This window comes from Cavia porcellus, unplaced genomic scaffold, assembly GCF_034190915.1.
Source record: "Cavia porcellus strain 051 isolate PalLab524CR breed Dunkin Hartley unplaced genomic scaffold, mCavPor4.1 scaffold_25, whole genome shotgun sequence".
Classification (NCBI taxonomy): Eukaryota; Metazoa; Chordata; class Mammalia; order Rodentia; family Caviidae; genus Cavia; species Cavia porcellus.
In genome coordinates, this window is record NW_026947508.1 from 25,657,946 (window position 1) to 25,681,793 (window position 23,848).

At 39.1% G+C, this 23,848-nt stretch overlaps 1 protein-coding gene across 9 annotated transcripts in view; it reads right to left on the bottom strand.

Annotated features, from left to right (window-relative positions):
- Phc2 (polyhomeotic homolog 2) overlaps nucleotides 1–23,848 on the bottom strand; it is a 109,813-nt gene that overhangs the window by 50,195 nt on the left and 35,770 nt on the right. The gene's annotated exons all lie outside the window — the stretch shown is intronic.

The following is a 23,848-nucleotide window of genomic DNA, read 5'->3' on the forward strand; positions in this document are numbered from 1 at the left end:
TAAGCAACATTCCTCCATCTTTCTGCATAGGCCCTGGTAACCTCTAATCTACTTCCTGTCTTTATGAATTTGCCTATTTTAGATATCTCTTATAAGCAGAACTATACCACATCTCTTCTTTTGTGTCTGATTTATTTCACTTAGCATAATGGTTTTCAACATTCTTTTATGTCATAGCCTGTGTCAAAATTCTCTTCTTGTGGTTAAATAATATTCCAGTGTTACGCATACACACCACATTTTGTTTGTCTACTCATCTGTTGATGAATATTTTGTTATTTCCACCTTTTGACTATAGCTATTATGAAAAAGGCTGCAAGAAACACTGGCATGTACGTACCTAATTGGATCCTGGCCTTTAATTACTTTAGATATGTAAGTAAAGGTGAAATTTCTGGTTCATATGATAATTCTGTTTGGGCATGTGAACATCCAGCTGTACTTGCATGATTGTGTGCTCCTGGACCCATTTGGTTCCTCCCTAAACTGCTCAGTGTGGATGCTAGGTCTGAGCCACCTGCCTCCCTTGCCTCATTTTCCACCACTTTTCCACACTGTACTCCCGCTGGGCTCAGCATTGTTCTCAATGGCCTGAAGCCTTGCTACGTGCTACCTCTGGGGTTATTGCTGTGAGTTACTCATGCTGTTCCCTGAAATGCCTCCCTTCCATTTAACCAACTCCTTAGATCTTCAACACAAGTCTCTCTTGTGACATATATACTGAGTGCAGCCTATTCAAACTCTTTTCCTGCTTTCTTCAAATTCATCCCAGATATCTCCTTTCAGCCATCCAGTTAGAGGGCTGCCCTCAGAGCTCTTGGGACTTGCCGCTGTCCTCCAATGCACAAGGAATGCTGTAAGGAACTGATTTGCTTGGGGGCATTTGTCTTCCCCACTGGATTCTTCACTCCTGGAGAACAGGGATCATGTCATATTTTATCATGGATACCTGGTACTTCATACCATAAAATATTGCTCATCTGAAAGTGTAGTTTAATTTTCACCTCATCTGCAAAATTTTCCCTATCTTAAAATGTAAACCACCTGTAATTTAGTTTCCGTATCTTCCATTAATGATGTCTATACTATCAGCAGTGATTATTTACCAAGCACCTACTACTTGTCAAGCACTATAATAGATTGTTTATATATACTTATGACCTCCCTGATGGAGTAGTTATTAATATTTCAATTTTTTCAATAAGAAATTTATCTAACTTATTTAAGGTAATCACATAACTGGGATTCAAATCCTGCAGCTTCATCCATATTGAGCCATTATTTCAGTGACACCAAGCACAGTCCAATGTCAGAGCATACTGGATTTTTAACACTGGGAAAAAACTGAGATTGCTGAATTTAATACCCTATTTATTAATGTCCATCAAACATTTTATACTAACAAATTTATCTATACACACACACACTCACACATGATACTATGCATGTATACCCATCAGCCAGTTTAAAAACTTGAACATTGTAATCTCCCCCGTTTTTCTGTGCAAAAAGTGAGGCCCAATTTTGGGGGGAGTAACTTATCCTTATGACATGGTTCCTGACTTTCTCCAAGTGTAATGAAAGGCACCTCAAAAAACCTACTGGCTTTATGGTGGTGGGGACTTACTCCGTCAGAGGAATGTCCCTGAGGAGAAAGCAAAGCAAAGGTCCCACTATATGTTACATTCTCGTTGGTCTCCTAGTGGCAGGGAATTTGAGTCCAGGACAGTTAATTAGGAAGTGTGGGTCATTACAGCAGCTTCTGAGTTTTTCTTCTAGTTTTATTCTTTGCAGCAAAGCTTTGTATTCCTCATTCTCACCTCCTCCTACCTCAAGCCTCTGGGCTGATGGGAAGAGTAGGAGGCTTTCTGGAGTTTCAGGGAGGGCCACTGAAGAGTCTGTGGACTAATCACTGCGTCTTACCTTCTAGTATCCCACACTAGAAAACCTGAATGCTATAATTTTCACAGTATCTGCGCTTTAAGCATTTAACCCACTGCTATTGTTTTCTGTTAATTTCTACTCTCATTTCTCCTTCTCTTCCTTCATGAGTACATTATTTCTCCCCCAAGGCCACCCATCTCTCTGCACTCCCACTGTGAACCACAGCCAGATCTCACTAATGGCTGACAGCCAGAACGGGAAGTCTGTTTTTCTGTGGGTTCCAACTCGTTGTGTGGTTTTGCGTGAGCTCTAAAGGGCTGTGATTCCTATTTCAGTCAATTCTCCCCTCCCAACCACAAGGGATCACTTTGAATGATGTGCTGACTATAACTGGCTTGGATAGTGATCTTATTACAGGTCTCTGCTGCCCACAGGGCCTGAGACCAGCAGCTGGAGAAATGCTGATGGTTCTGCCTTCCAGGAGCCGCTAAGTCTAGGAAACACTAGGCCTTTGTCCCCAGGGTCCGGGAAATCCATTTGCTGTGGATTACAGCTGTGACAGTGTTCCAGGGGAGCAGAGGGGAAAGATACTGAAAACAGAGCTCTCCAAACCCAGCCGAAAGCCCTGGGGTAAGGCGAGTGAGGGTTTTCTAATGGAATCAGAGCTTGACAGGAAATGAGAGGTCTAGTCAGCTGTGTTGCTGGTGTTATGCCTGTAAAACGTACAAGTAGAGTTTGAAAAGGCAAGATGATGAAGTTCCTCTTTGGTCGCTACTCTCTCTGAGATATAAGACACAAGGTTTCAACTCCCTAGATTTGTGAGACCTAGGGGAGACCCCTCACATCTCCACATCGCTGCATGAACCTAAGCAGCTTGAATTGGGTTAAACTCTGCCTCTGGCAGGAGTCTGACCTGACTGATACACTGGGAACAGTTCAAATGGACTCAGCTCAAACCTCCTCAAGATCTGTTCTCCCTTTCCCTAGACTTCTGTATATTACCACCTTTCGTGTATCTATAAACTGAGGTAAATAAATGAAGGCCAACAAAGACGTGAAGGACATAAAGTTAAAAACCAGTCATGTAGTCCTAGCAGTCAAAACAGATGATACCATTGGGAAACACAAGCTAAACGTATGAAACCTTTTTCTGAAACCTTACTATTTTCTTCGTAATTTACAAAACGCACATAAATCCATATATTTATGTTACAAACTGGTATAGGCTAATAGAAGAGTATGAAGAAGAAAAGGAAGGATTTGATCTTTTTTTGGAATGGATATGTAGTTTGAGGCAATTCTACACATGCCGAGTGTTTGGGGACTCAGGAATGAAGTGAATTTGTCTATACTCAGACACTTTTAGTCTCATTGTTTGAAAGGAGAGCAGTCTACATCCTGAATCTCTTTTGAGCTCCTAGCCAAATATAAGTGGTGTATTAAAAAGGGTCATGTAAAGAGACAGGCTCATGAAGGGATCAGACAGTCATGTGGAAATGGAGACAGAGACCTGCGCAATTCTGCCATAAGCCAAGAATGCCTGGAACAATCAGAAGCTAAGAAGAGGAAGGGAAGGATTTCACAGGGACTGTGGCACTGCTAACACCTGATTTCACACTTATAGTCATCAGGGTAGTGAGGACAATACTTTTCTGTTGTTTCCAGTCATCCAATTTCTGGCATTTTGTTATGGCAACCCAAGGAAATAGTAAATTAAATTGCCTAGTACTAAACCTGATCAGCCAAAAAGGGTCAAATTAAATCAGAAAAATAAGGGTACAAAGACACACCCAGAGAACCTTTTAATGTGACACACATGCTTTATGGCAGGGGTTCTCAAAATGCAGTCCCTTGGCAACTCTTCAAATATGCCAGTTTTTGGACCCTCCTTCAGACCTACCAAATCAGAGATTCTAGGAAGGAACTCAGTGACCTGTGACTTTACCAGCCCCCTGGGGGACTCTGATACTCATAAAGTCTGAAAACTACTGCTCTAAGGGGGTCCGTTAGCAACTCTATTTGATTTTGAAAAGCAGCTGTCTTAGGATTTGCAAAGTAATAAAAATATGATAAATGTTAAGTTTATTATAGTAAAATCCACATTGCCATTAATCACCCTTAAAATATTCCCCTTAACTTCAAACACCTTATTCTATCATTCTTGCCACCTTTTGAAGCAGTTCTGGAAGTGCTTTCTGTGTCTTTGGTTACGCAGTTATGGCTGCCTGGATGTCCTGAATCAATGCAAAACATAAACCTTTCATGGTCATATTGTCTTTGGGGAAGAGTCAGAAGTTGTATAGTGCTAGATCCAGTGAATAAGGTGGATGACAATACACTAATGTTTTTAGGAATCTTCCTTTCTGTTGGATGGTACTTGGCAACAGCATTCACCATATTTTTAATCACACTGCATAAAGATACAGAAGAGGATTTCTGGAATGCTTCAGACAGTGGCAATGATAGGGCAAGTGTGTTCAAAGTGAGGGTATTTTGAGGGGGATGAATGGCAATGTGTTTTTACTGTAATAATTTTTTTATTTGAACATATTATATTTTAAATTACCCATTATAAAATGGGCATTATGAAATTCCTGAAAGAGGAGGACTAAAAGGTGGACAGCAGTGAGATGGGGAGAGTTGTCAACTTCTTCCCCATTGAAGATCCTAAAATACCTGCCCACTGAAGCGGCAGAATGTTGGCATTGCTCAGCCCCACATCTTCCTGCTTCTCTCCAGCTCCATCACCTATTGCATCTCATATACAGCAGGTGCCAAAATCAGGCAACACTGTGACATGCCCTTTTCCAGACTCTTCCTGCTGCCTGGCCTGCTTCCTATGTCCTTCTTACTGACCTCCCTGTGAAAAGCCTGGTCAACCTGTGCCATTCAGCCATGAGGTCTGCACCTTCTAGAGGCTTTGTTTGTGTACCCTTACCTCTTCTGACCTGTGATGACAAAGCAGGTTATCTGATTTTGTTCATCAGTCAGGGACTCTTATTTTTAGATCTCTAATTCTAACATAGTTCATGGTCAGCAGTGTGAATGTTTGTTAAGTGAGGAATAAATACAGCCGGAAACTCCGCTGGGAGATCTTACTTCTTGATGAGCACCTTCAGGTAAGATATTGGAACATCTATGAAAATAAGATATTTTCTAAGAAGGTGCTTTGAAACTCACTAGCCACTAATTCCTTTGCTCAAATTTGTTGATCCAGATTACTACCCTCAAGAAACATGGCCCAGCACATGTAAAATTTGGTTGGGAAAAGTGAGAGGGAAAATGAAAGGAAAGAGGTGTGGAGCAATGGGTATGGGGACCAGGTTACTGTAAAAGGCAGATGCAGGTGAACCTAGACAGGAAGTAACCCTGTGTTCTGGACCTAGCCATACCATTTCCAGCTGGGAATGATGTATCAACATAGGCAGAGATGATAATACCCTATCTCCTACTTCACAAAGGTTTTGTAAAAAGAAACCAATATAGACATAAGAAAGCATTTTGGAACAAAAATTACACATATGCAAAATGTTTTGAGATCAGATGAGAAATTGAGTAATATGAAAATGAATAGCCATTGTTAATGTCATTGCATATAGAAATGCAATCCTGGCAAAGTTACTTAACCTCTGTGTGTTTCATTTTCTTCCTCTGCCAAATGGACACAATAGAATGGTAATACAGATTCCACTGGTTTCTTGAGTAGGGGAAATAATGCATTTAAAACACAAGACACAGCTCCGACATAGACTGATAGGCTAAAATAGGTGATTCCTCCCCGCCAATTAGTTTTCCTCAATAACCTCAAATTAGAAAATCTTTCCTGTTTCCAATGATAGAGTAAATTCTTCATGCTGTGATTTCAGTCAATTCTTCTTTGTCCATTTTTAGTACAGCTATACATTTTTAGATTTTATAATAGTACATAAAGGCTAAAAAAGGCTTCTATAAAACTTCTCGCTATTAAATCTGTCTCTGTGTGTGTTTCTCACACACACACTTCACACTCACATCCTCCTGTCATTTTTAGAGCTTGCCATTTTCTGCCATTCGAACTTAGCCTTAATAGTCTTTCTTCCTGACAAGCATGATTAAACTAAACAGAGTCTTAGGAAGCAGTGGATTACCAGGCTTTAGAAAAACTGTTCAAATGCCAGAAAGTGTTCTAGAAATTTTTGAGCATCCTTCATTTCTTCCAATGGTTGTAGCCCAGGTTTCTCTATAGGTATTGCTTAACATTTTGTAGCATGAGGGGTTAGGTATTTGATGATTTTTATGAAGGGAGTCTTTTTTTTTTTTTTTTTTTAAATCAATAGTGACTTGGAGAAGCAGGCATTATGTTAGGGTGCTCTGTTCTCCTGTGACTATTGGTATGACCTTCTTGGAGCTACTTTTAAGAGTATAGTCTTAGAGTTTCCCTTTATACTCCCTATGGGGAGATTAGGAGAATGGGGCTTTAAACATGTTGCCATGCTCTAAAGAGACAGGCTGGCAGGGACAATGGAGTGCCTCTTGTCATTAAGCCTTTCATTTGATATATAAATGATCTTTCATTTATTAAAAGGCCAGCATCCTTTGGCCTGATACTGGTAAATAATAATACTTCTTGCCATTTACTTTTGTTGGTCAGGACAAGAATTCTAATATATACAATCTTGTTTGTTCCTTACAACCATCCCGACACAGGGATTATTTCACTTTTTTCTCATGAGAAAAGTGAGATCCATTGAAGTCCTACACTTATCAGAAGTCAAAGGGGCAGAATTCCTTGCACTTATACCAGTCTAGGCCACTGTGAGCCAGTCACTTCTTTTGAAGCTAACTGGGCTACTATAGCCTTCTATTTAATAGGCTGCCTTACAAAGGCCATCCCAAGTAGTTGGGTCAGTCATAGCAAATCTTTCAGCTACAACTCTCCCAGGTGTTTCCTGGTATCCTAGGAATCACACGTGGTATAATAATCAGGACATGTAGGTCTTTCCTATTCATAAGTATTCTGACATAAATTACCTGTACATTTGACTACATATGTTAGTACCGGTTACAAAATCACTTGGAATCGTTTAATTTAAAAGCAATAAAACAAAAGTCCCATAGTGCTTTGAAGAGAAGGGACAGAGGAAGTTTACCCTTCTTGGGTGCTCCATCAAGTAGTGGGCACAGTGTCAGAAATAGTGTGATTTATAAGAAAGAGGAAGAGCTGCTTAGTTAGAGAAAGCTACTTTGATTTCTGCCTAGCTGGGAGAACTTGAACAGGTTACTTAACCTCCATGGGCCTCAGTTTCCTCATCTATAAAAAAGTACTAATTACATTGATTATTAAAAATTATAGTACTGCAAAAAGTAAATAAGAATACACAAGGAAAATACCTAGCACCACATGCAGCACACGCTAGACATTCAGTTAAAGCCAACCTCCCTTTATGTGCTCTGCCTTTCTAGCTTTGTCTTAGAGCAGTAATTATAGAGGATACAGGTGCTGATAGGTCAAGTAACAGCCATCCAATTACCAAGCAACATAACCCAGAGAAGAATTAATCTAGAGTTCATGTCCAATGGCAGTGTGGGAGTACCTTGATTATGAAGGGACGACTCAAATAGTTGGGACTTTTAATCCTTGAAAATGATTGAATGTACTGTCAGTACTGGATTGGACATAAGCTTTCTACCATAATCCAAAAAGCTCCATTATCAAAACCCTAAGAATTTGCTTCCTAAGAAACAAAGTAAGAAAAAACAAAAGTCACACAGAAATCTTCACCTCTAGGTAAAACTGAAAGTGATAATCAGTATAGACATAAGCCACAAGGTATGTATGTATATGTCCGTGTATGCGTGTCTGTGGTAGGGACTCACACATATACACTCATTCACATTTGTACATATATGAGAAGGAGGGAGGAAGTGAAATACTAGAAGTTAGTGACTGCTAATTGCTAGGTTGCATTTCTCACAGTTCTCAAAGTTCTGTCCAATAAAAGTGCTTTGGCAATTCAGAGGATAAGTGGACATTCAATAAACATTCTTCGTAGGGTTATTTTTTTATGCAATAATTAACTTATCAGTTCTCAAGCTGTTTGAATTAATATTAAGACTACTGTACGTTACATTGTAAACTGGTGTGCAACTTGAAATTTGAGCTTTCCTCTCTCCATTCCTTCATCCTCTCAGGGGCAGTTCTTTCTGTAAGATCCTCTCTACTTTGCCTGAGCCCACCAGTTACAGGACTCTGCCATGCCTGAGGGTTTTTCTCTTGTTCTGCTTCTACCTAGCAACTTGAAGCTGTTTTATAGCTCAGGAATCACAAAGCAATTCCAAAGTCCCTCATGCCTAGCTCTGGGGCCTACTCATCCTCATTTGTCCCAAATAATAGGCTTTAATTGCAATTAACATTCTTTTCCAGCAGAAACACACTATGAACCCATGAATCTGTGGTCAGTCTGTGATCTACTGTGATCACCAACTTTTTGCTTCCTTTCATTTGGGAATATCCTATTTTTTTATACTTGTATGGATGAGTTTCTCTCCTAGCATATCTAATGCTTTTAGTTTCTTGCATTTCTAATCCATTCTCTAATATTTTCAGGGGAAAACTATCTAAATAAGTAGATTTTCCTCAAAACTCCATCCTTTCTAATCAAGTATAACTCTAGCCTGCTCCTTTTCTCATAAGACTTAGGTAGCTTATTTTGATCATAAAAGGAGGCAGAAATGAGGACTACAGGGTACAAATTATAAGGTGAGAAATTTTAGCTCAGTAGAAAAAAGTACTTACAACTGGAGTTGTTAGTTACAACTTACTGTTAAGATGTGGAAGAGGCTGCTTCCTCAGGAAGCAAGTTTCTGTCAGTAGAGCTGTCCAGGCAGAATGGGCAGCCCCAAGGCAGGTATAATTCACTCAAGGGAACTGCTAGGCTCTGTTTTAACACTAGTAGCATATTATGCATGGAAAGTTTTCACTGGACGCAGAAATCCACTTGAAATTTAAGTTTTTTTGCTTGTTTTTTTAACCGTTCCATTTATGAACATTTTAAATGTTAGTTTTGCTTTTTAAGCTGCAGGGAAGCTTCCAACTGGCTTTCATTATTTTTCATTTTTAGTTATTATGGAAAAGAGTAACTTCCACTGCTATGAATTTTTTCTTTTTCTTTTTTTCGTTTTTGTGGTAGTGGTGATTGAACTTACAGAGCACCAAGTTACAGTCCCAGACATTGTTCAGAACTTTTGAAATAGACTTGCTGAATTGCTGAGGCTGTACTTGAACTTCCAGTCTCCTGCCTCAGCCTCCTAAGTAGCCAAGATTACAGGTGTGCACCAGTACAGTTGGCTAGTACAAATGTCTTGATTCTCTTCATCTGTTTAAGGTGAAAGAAATCACTGTTCCTATCCAATAGATTGGACATCAACAAAGTAGCTAAGTCAAATTAATCTTTTCTTGATTTCCAGAACACTTGTCAGCACCCAACAAGGTCATCTAACCACCACTAGATTAGCTACCCTTTTCTTCACTTACTCAACAACTATTATGTGCTTGGTACTGAATGGATATAAAAATAATTTAAATATCAACTCTGTTATTAAGGAAGTTAACAGTAAAAGAAGAGAAACAAGGTGTATAATAGGAGTTACAAAGCTTTTTTTTTTTTTTTAAAGCTGGCGCAGTGGCGCATGCCTGTAATCCCAGCACTCAGGAGGCTGAGCCAAGAGGATAGCTGCAAGTTTGAGGCCAATCTGGGCTATGAAGTGAGTTCAAGGCCAGCCTGAACCATATAGTAAAACTCTGCCTCAAAAAAGACAAATAAATAAATAAATAAATAAGCAAGCTTTTTTTCTGCAAAGGGCCAGATAGTATATAATTTAGGCTTTGTAGACCATAAAAGGCTTCTATTGTATATTCATCTTTGATTTCCATCCTCCTTTTTAAAAATGTAAACACTGTTCTTAAGTTGAGAGCTTTACACAAACAGGTTGTGGGCTGGGTTTGGCCCCGAGACCCCAGTTTTCCTGGTCCTGGAATGTAATGAGGTGATAACTTTCACTTAAATCAATTGAGGTTGCACTGAGGTGGATCTTTAAAGTGATTTATTGGGACTTTGGAAACATGGAAGGGTATGCTGGGGATACAGTGCAGTGGCACAAGCGCCTACCTAGAAATATGGAAGGGGAACTGAAGGTGGAAGATTATTCCATGGTCTCATTATACATTATTATTATACATGGTTTCATTTTCTAAGGACAAATTTTTTGGAACAGTCAGTATCATCTGATAACTTATTAAAATGCAAAATTTTTAGGCCTACAGTGGTCTTCAAACATTAGCATTAGAATCACCTGGAGGATTTGTTAAAGGCTTGCTGAATTCCACCCCAATTTCTTATGCTACTGATTCAGGGACCATGTTTTGAGCATATTATCTCAGGAGAATGCTGGGGAAGCAGAGGTGGAATAGAGATTGTTCTCTAATATTTTTTTTTGTACCAGGAATTGAACTCAGAACCTTGTACTTACCAGGCAGGTACTTATGCCACTGAGCTATATCTCCAGCCCAGTTTTCTATTTTAATATATGAGAAAGCTGGGAGGAAGAACTGAGAAGCAAGAGTTAATGAAAGTCACTGTTGCAGATAGAAGAGGTTCTGCAGAGCACCAGGTTCATTGCTTTTATATCTATACTCTTGAAAGGGTTTTGAGTCCTTGTAAATTAGTGATGTTAAAAATATTAGTGATTTGGGGGCTGGGGATTTAGCTTAGCGGCATAAGCGCCTGCCTTGCAAGTGTGTGGTCGTGAGTTCAATCCCTGGTACTGATAAAAAAGAAAAAGACAAAAAAAAATTAGTGATGTTAAGATCATCCACTGGAGACAGTAAGTCTTTGGGGGTGAGGGGTGTTGGGAGGATCTTCTGAGTCTGGGCTACTATCTTCTTCTGATACATCTGCATAGTTTTTTGAGACAGGGTCTCACTATGTAGTGCAGGCAGGCCTTGAACTTGCTTATGTAGCCCAGGATGGCTGCAAACTTACAGTGATCCTCCTGCCTCAGCTTCCCAAGCTGGGATTACAGGTGTTCACCACTGTGCCCAGTTTTGGGACTATCTACTTTGACCAGCCCCCCCATCATGCTTCTATTTTAGCATTTAAATTAAATCGATTCTAAAAACTCGGATGTGGCACTCAGACAGGCTGATCTGAGGATTGGGAAAGAGAAGAAAGACAAACCAAGGAGAATACACAGAGAAATCTCAGAGGAGGCAATGGCAACCAGACACACAAGAAGTCATTAATCTGGCAGACAATGAATGGCAAAAGGCAATGAGCTTGCCTGGGGTTGTAGCAAGCTAGTGAAGTATGCAGTATGGCAATGGAGGTCTAATGTAAGGGCAGGGTCACTGAAAGGGAAATGAAAGAGAGGTTAGGACAAGGGAGGTTGGAGGTGGAAAGCCACCTGGGCTAGCATGAAGGGAAAGTGCTCAGGGTCTTCATGGCTATTACCCGGTGGAACTGTCCAGGTGCGGCTGTTCACCTGCCAGGGCTCTCCAGGCTGTCATCCTTGGACACAATCCCGAAAACAAACTAGGTGCTTTGGCTGTATGTGTACGTGCACTGGCATACACACATGCACACAAACATGCAAATGTTTTTAAAGCTACCTACAAAGTCTAACCAGGCACAAAGGTAGACTGAGGATTGCCTGGTTGAACACTTAAGGACCACATGGTAGAACACTGGCAGAGTTACAACAGATAGTTCTAAACTTCAATTGCAGGAGCTTCCTTCCACATTTTATAGCATGCTAGGTTTTTTGCTACATGTCTCACTCACACATATTTTCTAGTGTTCTGTTCCTTGCAGGCACTCTGCAGCCTTGCTACTGAATTCTTACCTACCGATACACATTCTCTAGGCACATTCACTTATTCATCCTCACTCAAGTAATTTTCATATATTAAATATTATCTTCTGCTTCAAAAAAATCACTTCAAATGTCAAAGTTGCTTCCATAGCTTCTGTTCCTGCTGTCTGCAGGACCCTGCTTTTTCATTCTTACAGAAAAAAAAAAAAAAAAAAAAAGAAAAAGAAAAATGTACGAATATTGGCTTGACTGAGTAAAGAGCCCAACATAAAGCAGATTGTCCTACCGTGGGATGCAGGTTTGTGGCTATGGTGTCCCCGCCTTCAAGACCATCCCATTTATCTCTCTTTGTTCCACTCACTCTCTCTTCCTGCACAATGCTGCAATCACACACATACTCTGGGTTGGAAAAAAAGAGGACAGCCTAATTTCCTGATGATTATGTTGTTACCTAGCAACAGCCAATCAGGGGCTGGGCTTTTTGTCTGCAGTATTTCATGCAAATAGTTTGGAGAAATTGCAGGGTAACACAGCCTGCTTAGTCTGTCTTCTCAGGGGACACATTACAGAATACAACCAACCCAAAAGGGGACTATTGAAGCCAGGCACATGCTTCAGAGAGCAGGCCATCTGATCTCATTCCTTTGCCTTTCTGCCTGGTACCCTCTTACAAAGCATGAAGGTTCCGTGGAGACAATCAGGGAGGCCAAAACTTGAAGAGCAAGCTCATCGGCAGCCGTGCTCACTCTGGGTCTCTGTGCTGACAACCTGACCCCAGAGAAATCTCTGATACTCTCAAACCCTTACTTCCTTCCCAGGAAGGCAAAAAATATTGGCTGCTCTATAGCCGTCTGTACTCTTCAATTCTCCTATTCAAAAATAGCTAAAATCTTGCATTCTCTGATTCAAATGCCTCATGCTGGCCTATCTCACATGGAAAACCTATTATTTGCAACTGCACTTTTGTTGGAGCTAACAGACAAATCATTGTATAGAGAGTTCAGTGAGACAAATCATACTACTTATAACATTCCTTAAAGTGATTTGTTTTTCTTTAAACAAATACTGAACATATGATACAAAATGTTGTCAGGAGCCACACACACCAACTGTGTCTGGCCCAAGGACCAGTTCAGTCAGAGCGGGATGGTGCCATATGAAGTGGATTCAGAAGACACTCTCCAAGTTTTTTCTTCAGGGGTAGCAGCCTGGTTTCATAGAGTACGGATCAGATTTCAGTAGGTTTGTTTGTTGTTGTTGACACAATGTTCAGTACTCCGAGCCAAGGAAAGCATACACTAAGACCTCAGCTGCTGGATAACTCTTAAGTTAACCAATCTTTTTTTTTTTTTTTCTGTCTTTTTCCTTTTTGATCGGTACCGGGGATTGAACTCACGACTGCCTGCTTGCAAGGCAGGCGCTTATGCCACTGAGCTAAACCTCCAGCCCCCCAAGTTAACCAATCTTAACCAGCAGTCTGGGCAATGAATAGTTAGATCAGCCCAAGTCACCATTAGGAATGGAAAAAGCAATGGAAAAACCTTTATCCTGCTGATTTGCAGCATTTACAAATTTGTAAGACAAGGTTTACTTCAGCCATTATAAAGAGGTAGTGACAATTTTCCAACCTCTGACTTTTACATCCTCTAGTCAAGAGCCACATTAGAGGAGCAAGGAAACAACTGCCATGTTCGGAAAGGCAGTTAGGGAATCTGACTGGTGGGGTAGTGGTGCTGGTGGCTGTGGCGGAGTTGTTGCATAACTCTATCCCCACCCCAGTTCTTTAGTAAATTTCAGAAAATTTTCTCAGTTATGTACTTTAGTCCTTATAACATGGAATACATAGTAGAAACTCTATTTTACAGAGAGAAATCTGATGAATAATTTGCTCAGAATTACACAATTATAAAGTGCCAAACTGGTCAATGAAAAACTGGTCTTTTGCCTCTACAGCCTGCACTATCATGGACATAGAAGCCCCCTGCCCTGCTAGGCTTTTATAACAATAAAGGTAAAGGAATGGCAACAAAAAGCTACTTTTTGAAGTAGGAAAAAAAATCAACTTTCACATTTATTATAGTATCTGAAGGTCTTTCATCTGTACCTAACGTTAAATTTTTCAGTTATCTTCAGTTGCATATTAGAATTACTGAGTGAGCATGTCAGAAATATCTATGCATGGGTTCCGCTCCTGACTAATTAAAAATCTTCTGAGGGAAGAGCAGTACTTTTAAAAAACTCTCCAGGAATAGCACAACTACTTTGGAAAATGGTTTGGCAATTTCTTCTAATTTTTTATTTTAATTGATTGACATACTATTCACATTTATTTATGGGATACTGTGTAATTTTTGTTATATGTAAACAGTAAGCATATGTGTCACCTCAAACATTTCTATTGTTTCTTTGTGTTGAATTATTCAATATTTTCTTTTCTGTTATGAAATATACATTAATTTTTTCACTATAGTCACCCTATTGTGCTATAGAATACTAGAATTAGTCCCCCTAGTTAATTGTACTCATTAAACCACCTACTCTCCTCTACCCTTTCCAGCCTCTTTAACCATGATTTGACTTTCTTCTTCTAAAAGAAACACTCAATTCCTCATAAAATGAAACATTTACCTACTTTATAGCCCAGAAATTTCATCCCTAGGAATTTATTTAAGCAAAAAAAGCATATTTTCATAAAATTCTTATACAAAATGTTCAAATATGTACCAACAAGTTCATGGCAGCTTTATTCTTTTTTGGGTTCTGGGGATCGAACTCATGACTTTGCGCTTGCCCAGCAGGCACTTATACTGCTGAGCTAAGTCCCCAGCCCCAGCTGCTTTATTCTTAATAGCCCCAAACTTGTCTTATATCCATACAAGAGAATAAAAAAGAACAATAAAAAGGAACAAATTATTGATATATACTATAAAATAGTCTCAAAAATACTATGCTTAATGAAAGAAGCCTCATATTTTAAGAATTTATAAGGATTGTTTAATAGGTAGAGATAGGAAGATTAACTTATAGTATTATATTATAGAAACTATAGTTCATTGCATATTTCAAAATAGCTGAAAGAGAGAATTTTGAATATTCCAACATAAAGAAATAATATATGAGCTGATGGATATAGTAAGTGAAACAGTATGTTCCATTTACATGAATTACATGAGCAGTGGTTGACTAGAAATAGTGGGAAGGCCGAGGGTAGGGAGTGGTTAGGAAGGGGCGTGAAGGAACTTCAAGGGTGACCAGTAGTAATGATTTATATTCCAGCAGTGTACACACTGTCCAGCTTACAGACTGCTATTCTTCAGATCTGCATATATCATTGTATACAGATTTTTACCTAAAAAATAAAACAAATATTAAACTCTAATAATATGTATGCTAAAGTGTTTTGGTTGAAGTACACCTATTATGGCAACTTACTTTGAAATAGATTTTAGAAAAAGATGAAACTCATGAATGGATAGCAAGATGGGTGGTGTTGTGGTTTGGGTTCAGATGTCCCCCCACAGCCACATGTGGTCATTGATGGGGCTTTTTCAGGGGTGGCTGAATCTGCAGAATGTGATGCGAGGATTAATGGTGTATGATAACTAAAACAGGACACTGATTGGTTTGGCACCACACCAATTCTGGTAGCCTGGATAAAATATAAGAGAGAGAAAGAGGCTTGTCTTCTCCCTTGTTGTTTTGCTATCTTCTGGCCGCCACAAACTATTTTTCCTCTGTGATGCATCTCTGTCACACTACCCTATCTTGGAGCCAACTAATTACGCACTGAAACCTCTACAAACTGTGAGCTAAATGAACCTTTCTTCCTTTAACTTTGGGTGTTGGGTATTTTGTCTCAACAACGATGGCTATATGATGAGCTAAGTTTGATAAAAATTCTAATTGTAAAATTGATATAGGATACATGTAATTTGGGGAAATTTCCCCAGGCAATTCTAAGCAGCAGATATTTGGATAAAAGACTACATTCGTTTCTTATTTGAAAAATGTGAAATGAGTAATATTATTCTCCTAAATCTGCAGAAATGACTCCAGCCCCCACTCCAAGTATCTGAAACCCTGGAATAAATATCCAGGATGAAACAAGACTTGCTAGAATTAGGTTAAATCTTAGAGAGACACTATGATCTACCTCATGCTGGACTTAAATAGGACACATCATTTGATATGTAGTCTCATGGTATGGAGTAATGGAAATCGTATAGTTCTAAAAAACTCTGTACAATATAGTGACTATACTATTCTCTAAATTAAAAAAAGTGTTAACCTCAGTAGGTGTGACAGTAAAGTATTTATTCTCTATTCAGTATATGGCATAAAGACCTCTCATTTGACCCCAAATTCTCCTTTAGGGCTTGCACCTCTGGTCTGCTCAGACTCTCATTTTCTCTAGCTGTTTTCCCAGAAGTTCACAGGGACAGTACAGGTCCAGGCATTTTTGGAGAGGAAGAAGCTGCTGCGTGGCGCCTTAAAGGGTCTCAATAGACAGTTGATTTTAATGGGGTGAAGGAAGAGAGAGGGGAGGAGTAAAGGGGGAAATAATGCAGTCAAGTGCAATATGGAGCCTCTATTCCCTGAGCTGCCCCATTTATTCTGCATAATTGCTTCATTTCCACTGGCAGTGCATCTCCAAATGAATTTCATTACTGGTGCCTTGGATATCATATTGATTACCAGTTTCATCGATCCCTATCTTGCTAATTAGCATATAAATTAGCCATTTGGGGGGAGACATTAGGCAAAATTGAATTTTCCCCTTAATCTTCTTTCAGAAGATAAATGAAAATAAATGTGGCCTGCTAAGGCCCATGGCCTTCCCTTGACACAAACTAAGTGCTGTTCACACAGCACTTAGGAACTCTCTTGTGGAGGTAGGCAGAAAGAAGGGTCATGAAAGCAGCCTTCCCACCCTTAACTGATGCAGCTACCATCAGAACCCATTAAGAATTATCCAGAAAACTTGAGGCAGAAGATAGATTTGCAAGCTGAGATATATTTTCTTGGAGGACACAATTGAGCTGACAGATGGCAGGACGTTTCCTACAGAGACATAAAAGGAGGACCTGTGATACAGCAATCCCTGTAGTGTTTGTTTTCCAGGCTGGAACGGAGAATGCCATTTTCTTCTTTGGTTTAGTGTTATGACTAGGAGTTTGGAATCAGGTCTGTGTTGGACACTATGGAAATCGGTACGCAGGTTCCCTAAAAATCTAAAAGTAGAAATTTCATTTGACCCAGCTATTTCCTTTCTAGGTATCATCCTAAAAGAGTTAAAGACGTCACAGTACAGTGTTACACACATATCTGTTTATAGCAGCACAATTCAGAATAGTTAAATGTTGGAAGCAACCTATATGTCCATCAATAGATAAATACATACAGAAAATATGGAATTTATACACAAAGGAGTACTACTCTGTCATAAAAGAAGGATAAACTTGAGTCATTCATATGTAAATGAACACATCTCAAATCAGCCACACAAGATTAAATATTTCATGGTGTCTCTTATATAAGAAACCCAAAATGTAAATAAAGAGCAAAACAAAAGATAGGAGGGAGGAAAATCTTTTTCAAATGGGAAGGAGATCAAGAGGTGAAGGGAGAAGGGAGGAAGAAAAAGAAAACGGTTGAAAAAATAATTGAGATTTGTTATGTACATGGACCAGCTCCCAACAACAAATGTAATCATATGTAATGCAAACATGTACTAATAAGAAATAAAACTGGGGGAAATAAAGAAGGTCTGTTTTGTAATGCCTGCTCTGCCTCTGCCCTGCTAAGCAGTCTTGAGGATGTTATCCTCTCTAAGTTTTAGTTTCCGCTTCTGTTGGATGGGGAGAATCACAGCACCTATCCCATTGGATAGGCATAAGGATTGAAGGAAAGAGGATGAATATGGAGTGTTTCATATGGTGCCTGGCATACAGTGAAGTTCATGGAGTCTTCTTTTCCAGCAGCACTGCCTGGACCAGAGGCCACACAAATACTGGACAAGGATACCTAATGCCAGGTTTCTCCAGTGGCAGTTGCTCATCTTTGAAGTACACATTCACGTAGACTGCCAAGTATGTAGGTCCCAGGAGAGGTCATAGTCTCTGGAGCAGCAGGATCACATCATTGGGAACATGCCGAAAATGCAGAATCATGGCCTATCCCAGACCCATTGCACCAGAACCTGCCATGGGGCTTGAGCACTATTTTGAGTCTTACACTATTAGAGAAGGAAGGGACTTGGGTACTGCTTAGTTAAAAGCCCAGACTCAGCAAGATCAGGCAGCTTCCCTACAGTGAGGCCATGGTACCTCCCAGACAAAGCTTCTGGTCTCCTGACCTGAGGTTAGTCTAGATTCAGAATTGCCCCCCTGAGGTTGTTTCTTTGGTAGCATAGAGCTATGCTCCCCTTTTCTGGAATGATATTAAGGGCAGCAGTTTTGAACCAGCCTTAAGATATGGCCTTTGAAAGAAGACTCAGTTCCCTTTGTGATACTGTTGGGGATTGGGAGATCTGTTTCTGCGATGACTTCACAGAGCATACTGAGGCAATGGAGGAGAGCACCCTTGATCACTGCTGTGACCCTCTGCCCTTTGAACTCTGAATGCTTCCCACAAGGACACACAAGAAACTGTGGACAATGATGCGCACAGATTGAGTAGCTGGATGGCAGAGGGATTTAGTGGTACGGAGGTAAATGGGAAGCAGGTGTGTTTTTCACTGTGTCCCTTCTGTATCTTTTGAATGTTGTTCTCTGTGCATGTAAAACACACCAAAGAATTACTTAGTAAGTATACTTTTAATAAGAATGCCTCAAATAGATGGCAATTACAAACAATATCACATCTGGCCCTGCCATTATACTATCTATTCTATTCATGTCTGTCTATTCCACCCACCACCCTGAAACCTGAAACTTAATGCACTGTGGAGAGATTCAGAAGCTGGAAAACAAAGACACTTTGTCTTACCCCAGCACAGTGAGCATGACTAAGCTGTTTCCTCATTAGAAGGTGAAGTGCTTTGCAACGTTTTAAATGATATTTAAGTGTAAGTATTACTTAAACTCCACCTCCACCCCATATTACAGTGAGAGGAAGGACTGGACTTTGCTCTAATAGGCTTTCATTTGACTTGGAACAACCAGTAAGAATGAAAGGGCACTTAGCTTGTTACAAACACAGAATGTATCATATAATGTCATTTTTATCGATTACATGTTACTTGAAGTATAGCTTAGCTGAGAGAATATATTCCAAAATATTAAGAATGGCTGCTTTGAGTGAATGACAGGGTTAATACAGCGTAATTTAAAAAGCTCAGTTATTGGCTTCAAGTTTTCCCTATAGGAGCCACACAAAGAGGCCAGTCTTTCTATTTGTTGTCACTGACCTATGCGTGCTTGTCTTTGGAAATATGCAAACAGCTTACATAGTTTCTGATCAACTTTTCTTTCTTTTTTAAGGCTTCACATGACCCAGAGGATGGTTTACATCTTAGGACTGTGACTAAGTCCACTTTTTTGAAATGTCCTGAACCATGGAATTTTGAAAAGAAGCTGGTATTTAACTACTGAAATAACAGGAAACAGGAGAGGTTAAAGGAACAGAAGGCAAATAGCTTTACAAAATAATATCAAGTGAATACAACTAAGCCACAGTTATGTCTAGCTTTCACAGTAACTATGTTTATAAAAACTGGTATGCTGACAGTCTTATTTTTAAGGTATGACAGACTCAGACATGAGCAAGAAAAAGACAGTGGGAAAATAAGCAAGAGATATAAACAAGCAATTCATCATTTGTACAAATCATAAATAATAAACTTATAAAAGACGTTTTACCTGCCTCAAATTTAAAGAACCTAAACCAAAATAGTAACTCTAGAATTGGTAAACATTTAGAAATTTGATAATATTCATGGCTGATGTAAGATGTGTAATGCACTTATAATACTGCTGGTGGGAAATAATTTTGAATACCCTTTTTAATGGGAAATTAACAATAGATAATAGTTTTAGGCATATTATCTTTGACTTAACTCTGTTTATAGGAATTTACATTCAGGAATATATGGCCCTCAAGTTTTCAGACATATGTATAAGGATATTCATTACAGCATTGCTTGTCATAGGAAAAATCTGGAAACAAATTAAGTATTCATCAGCAGTGCAGCAGTAACAGTAGGAATACCACTAATGAAAGGGCAAAAATAGTAATGGTTAATATTTATTGAGAACTTACTCTGTGGTTGGTAGGCTCCAATGCTTTATATAAGTTAACACATTTAATCTTCACCAGTTCTATGATTGGTATTTTTTCCATTATATAAATGAAGAAAATGAGACCCATAGAGATGAAGAAATTTGTCTAAAATCACTTGGCAGGTTGTAAAGCAATTTTGAAATAGTCTTGTTCTAGAACTCATGCTCCACTATGTCACATACATATATCCAATACATATAACACATAATGAAATAACTGCATCAGTTAAAAAGAATTGGCCAGAATTGCATGTGTTGATATGGAAAGACCTCTAAGATATTTTATTAACTGAGAAGATCTAGGTTGGAATAATGTGTTTCACATGTCTTTGCTTAGTCTTCAGAAAGAGGAGATATATCAATGGGTCATGGTATCATTTTCCTCCACATTTAAAAAAATAGTAACTAAAAGCTTTTGGGAAGCTGTCTAAAGAGTAAAAGACTCCAATCCAAATATAAATCATTTTGTATCATAAAAATGACATTAATTTTTTTGAGTGGCAGGAAAGAGGGAGTGGTAAATGTGATGTTTCATAATGGGTTTTCCTAAACTAAATTATTTCTTCAGTATGGTGGGGAAACAGGACCTGAAAGAATGAGAGGAGGGAGATTAAATCTCAAAGGCCAAACCAAAGTCTAGATTTAAATGTAATACAGATCAATGTGGGTTTATTTATAAAAACAAGTGGCTGACATGATTATATATTTTTGAAGATTGTTCCAATCACTACTTATGCAGAACAAAGTTGGGAGAACATGTGTGGGTGTTACAATAGTGACACAAGCACAAGATCCTCAAAGTCTGGGCTCATCTTCAGGAAAGGGACCTAGGAAATACATCATAGCTGAAGCCTAATGTTTCAGTGAAACTTAAGCCATGTCATAGCTTTTGTGTATTTGGTAGCTACGTGCCCTATCTTCTCACCATTCTTGTGCATTCTGAGTGCTACCACCTTAGTACAGAAGCCATAATAATGTGGATGAATTATTGAGAAAAGGTTTCTAACAGGTTTCTTGTTTCCTGTATCATTTCTCTAATTCATCAATGGAATGACCAGTTCCACCAGTTTCATCTTTCTATAATACTGGCTTTACCATTCACTCCTATAAGGACTTGAATAGTGGAGCTTTAGGAGAGGGTTCATGTCAGTTAGTGTAGCAGTCACTGACCCCTAATTGACTGCCCCTATCCAACAGCCCTGTTCATTCATTTAATAAGATATTGTTCATCAACAGTGTGCCAGGCAGTGCTTGTAACATGAGGATGAAAAAAATAGACAAAGTCCCTTCCTTTTAGAGTTTGTGTTCTAGTTGGGGAGATAGAAAATAAATCTCAAGTGATGGGGAGAGAAGTAAGACAGAATCAAAGGCATATAGGATGAGGGCACAATAGAGAAAGTTACTAGTACAGAAGGTTGTCACAGAATATCTCACCAATAAGGAACATTTGAAAAGAAACCTGAAAGAAATGGAGGGAGTAAGTGAATTATGTAACTCCATTGAGGAAAAGTATTGCAGGCAAGGAAAACAGGCCAAGGCTCTGATGTGGGAACCTGTGTCACATCATAGAATAAAAAGACCCCAGTGTGGCTGAGCCAATCAGAAAGGCTGAGAGGGGTGTACTGAAAGGTGGATCACATGAACAGAAGTTCTCAATTGAGGGCAGTTTTATCCCCAAGGAACATTTTGAAATGTCTGGAGACATTTTTGTGTGCCACTGGGATCCAGTAGATAGAAATCTGGAATGATGCTAACCATCTACAAAGCATAGAACAGTAACTCCTCCTCACAAAGAATTATCCAGCTCCAACTTTTAGTAGTGTCCAGGCAGAGAAACCCTAATGTAGGGCAGGCAGGCCATTGGAGGAACTTTGGCTTTTACTTTATGTGAGATGGAAAACTGTCAGGGGGTTGTTAAGTAAAGGGGTGACATTTTCTAATCTAAATTTTTAAAGTGACGACTGGAAATGAAGAATGGACTGCAAAGGGAAAAGACTGAAGTAGAAACCTGTCAGGCAGCTTTTGTAACCACCAAGGAGGGAAGTAATAGTAGTTTGAACTAGGGTGCGGTGATAAAAGGAGTAAGAAGTGGTCTGATTCTGTGTGTATTTTGAAGGTTGAACTAATAGGATTAGTTACTTCATCAAAATGAACTGTAATCACTTGATGTTCTGACAATATGCCAAGTTCATTCCTGCCTTTGTTCTTGCTATTCCTTTCTTCCTGCCCTACTCTTTTCTTAACTGAACAAAGTCTAGTCAGTCTGGATTCAGGATTCCAATTAATAGCCTTCCTTAACCAAAAGAATCCCATCTTCTCCAAAACATCTTTAGATTTTCTAGTTTACATTGCCCAATTTAACCTTCAATATTCTTTTCACATATGTCAAGCCATATTCTAAGGGGAAAAATGGGTAGGTACCTACTAGCACCATTTATATAATAAAGTAGAAAGCTTCACCACCATTGTAGGGCAAGAAAAAGAATCCAATTATATAAAGTAAAATACAGGGAAGGAAGAAATCTTGTTTTTAATTAAGATTACATAGAAAATCTGACTGAATCCACAGCTTTTACAACTAGTAAAAATTTTGCAAATTTTTGGCTATAAAATCAGTATGTAGAAATTGTATGTATTTTTATATACTAGTAGTAAAGAGTTAAAATGAAATCTTAGAATGTATACTGTTTAGAATAGCAACAAGGATAAAATTCCTAAGAATAGAACTAACAAAAGAGAGTCATCCAGGAACCCTCAGCGAGGCTCTTGGGGACTGGGAAGCTGTGCTGAGTGGCCCACCTATATCTGGATATTAACTTTAGGCCTGCAGAGACTGGAAGTTTGGGTCCAGTGACCCACAGTCATCCACGAACCCTTGCTGAGGCTAGGACTGGGAGTCTGTGCCCAATGAACCATCAATACCTGGGAACCATCTCTGAGGCCCACAGAGACTGGGAACCCATGCCCAGCAACCTGCAACCATCCAGGACCCCTCAGTGAGACCTGTGGGGCCTGGGTGCCTGTATTCAGTGATCGAGAACCAACAGCTACCCAAAGTAGGCCTGCTGCTGGACAGGCCACCAGAATAGGAAGCAACTAGGACTTGGAATCTGGCTGATTTGGAGGAACACAGGAAAATACCAAAATGAAAGAACAAATTGCAACTTCAAACTTCCAGCCCATTCAGATCAAGTCTAGGAGACACAGACATGTATGACTTTGAAAATTACACACCTGAAATCTCTGAAATGATAGCAAGGGAAGTAAAGAAACAACTTCAGGAAGCTGTAAAGGAATCAGATCAGAAATAATCACTCAGGTAAAAACAGAAATGACAAACATAATGAAATAATTGGTCACTATGTCCAAAGAAGACATAGATAAAAAATATAGGAGTAAGAAAATGAGGGAAACTTTGAATGAACAATACAGGAAACAATTAGAATACATGAAACAGATTCAAGGATTCAGGAAATCAAAAACTCCATTGAAAGCTGGAAAAACTGCATGAATGAAACTAAAGATAGACTCTCAGACCTCAAAAACATGATTACAACTAGTGATCATGAAAGGAAACAACTCTTAAAAATAACAAGGAATCAGGAAATAACAATTCAACAGCTGCAAGATGATGCAAAGAGAAATGATATAAGGATGATAGGTGTCAATGAAAAAAGAGACAACACTAATGACATAAAGACTATTTGAAGATGTAATAGCAGAAAATTTCCCAAATATTGTAAAAAACCTGACATACAGATAAGTGAGGCATATAGAATCTCTTAGCCATAATCAAAATAAGTCTACACCTTGACATATAATAATCAAGATCCCAG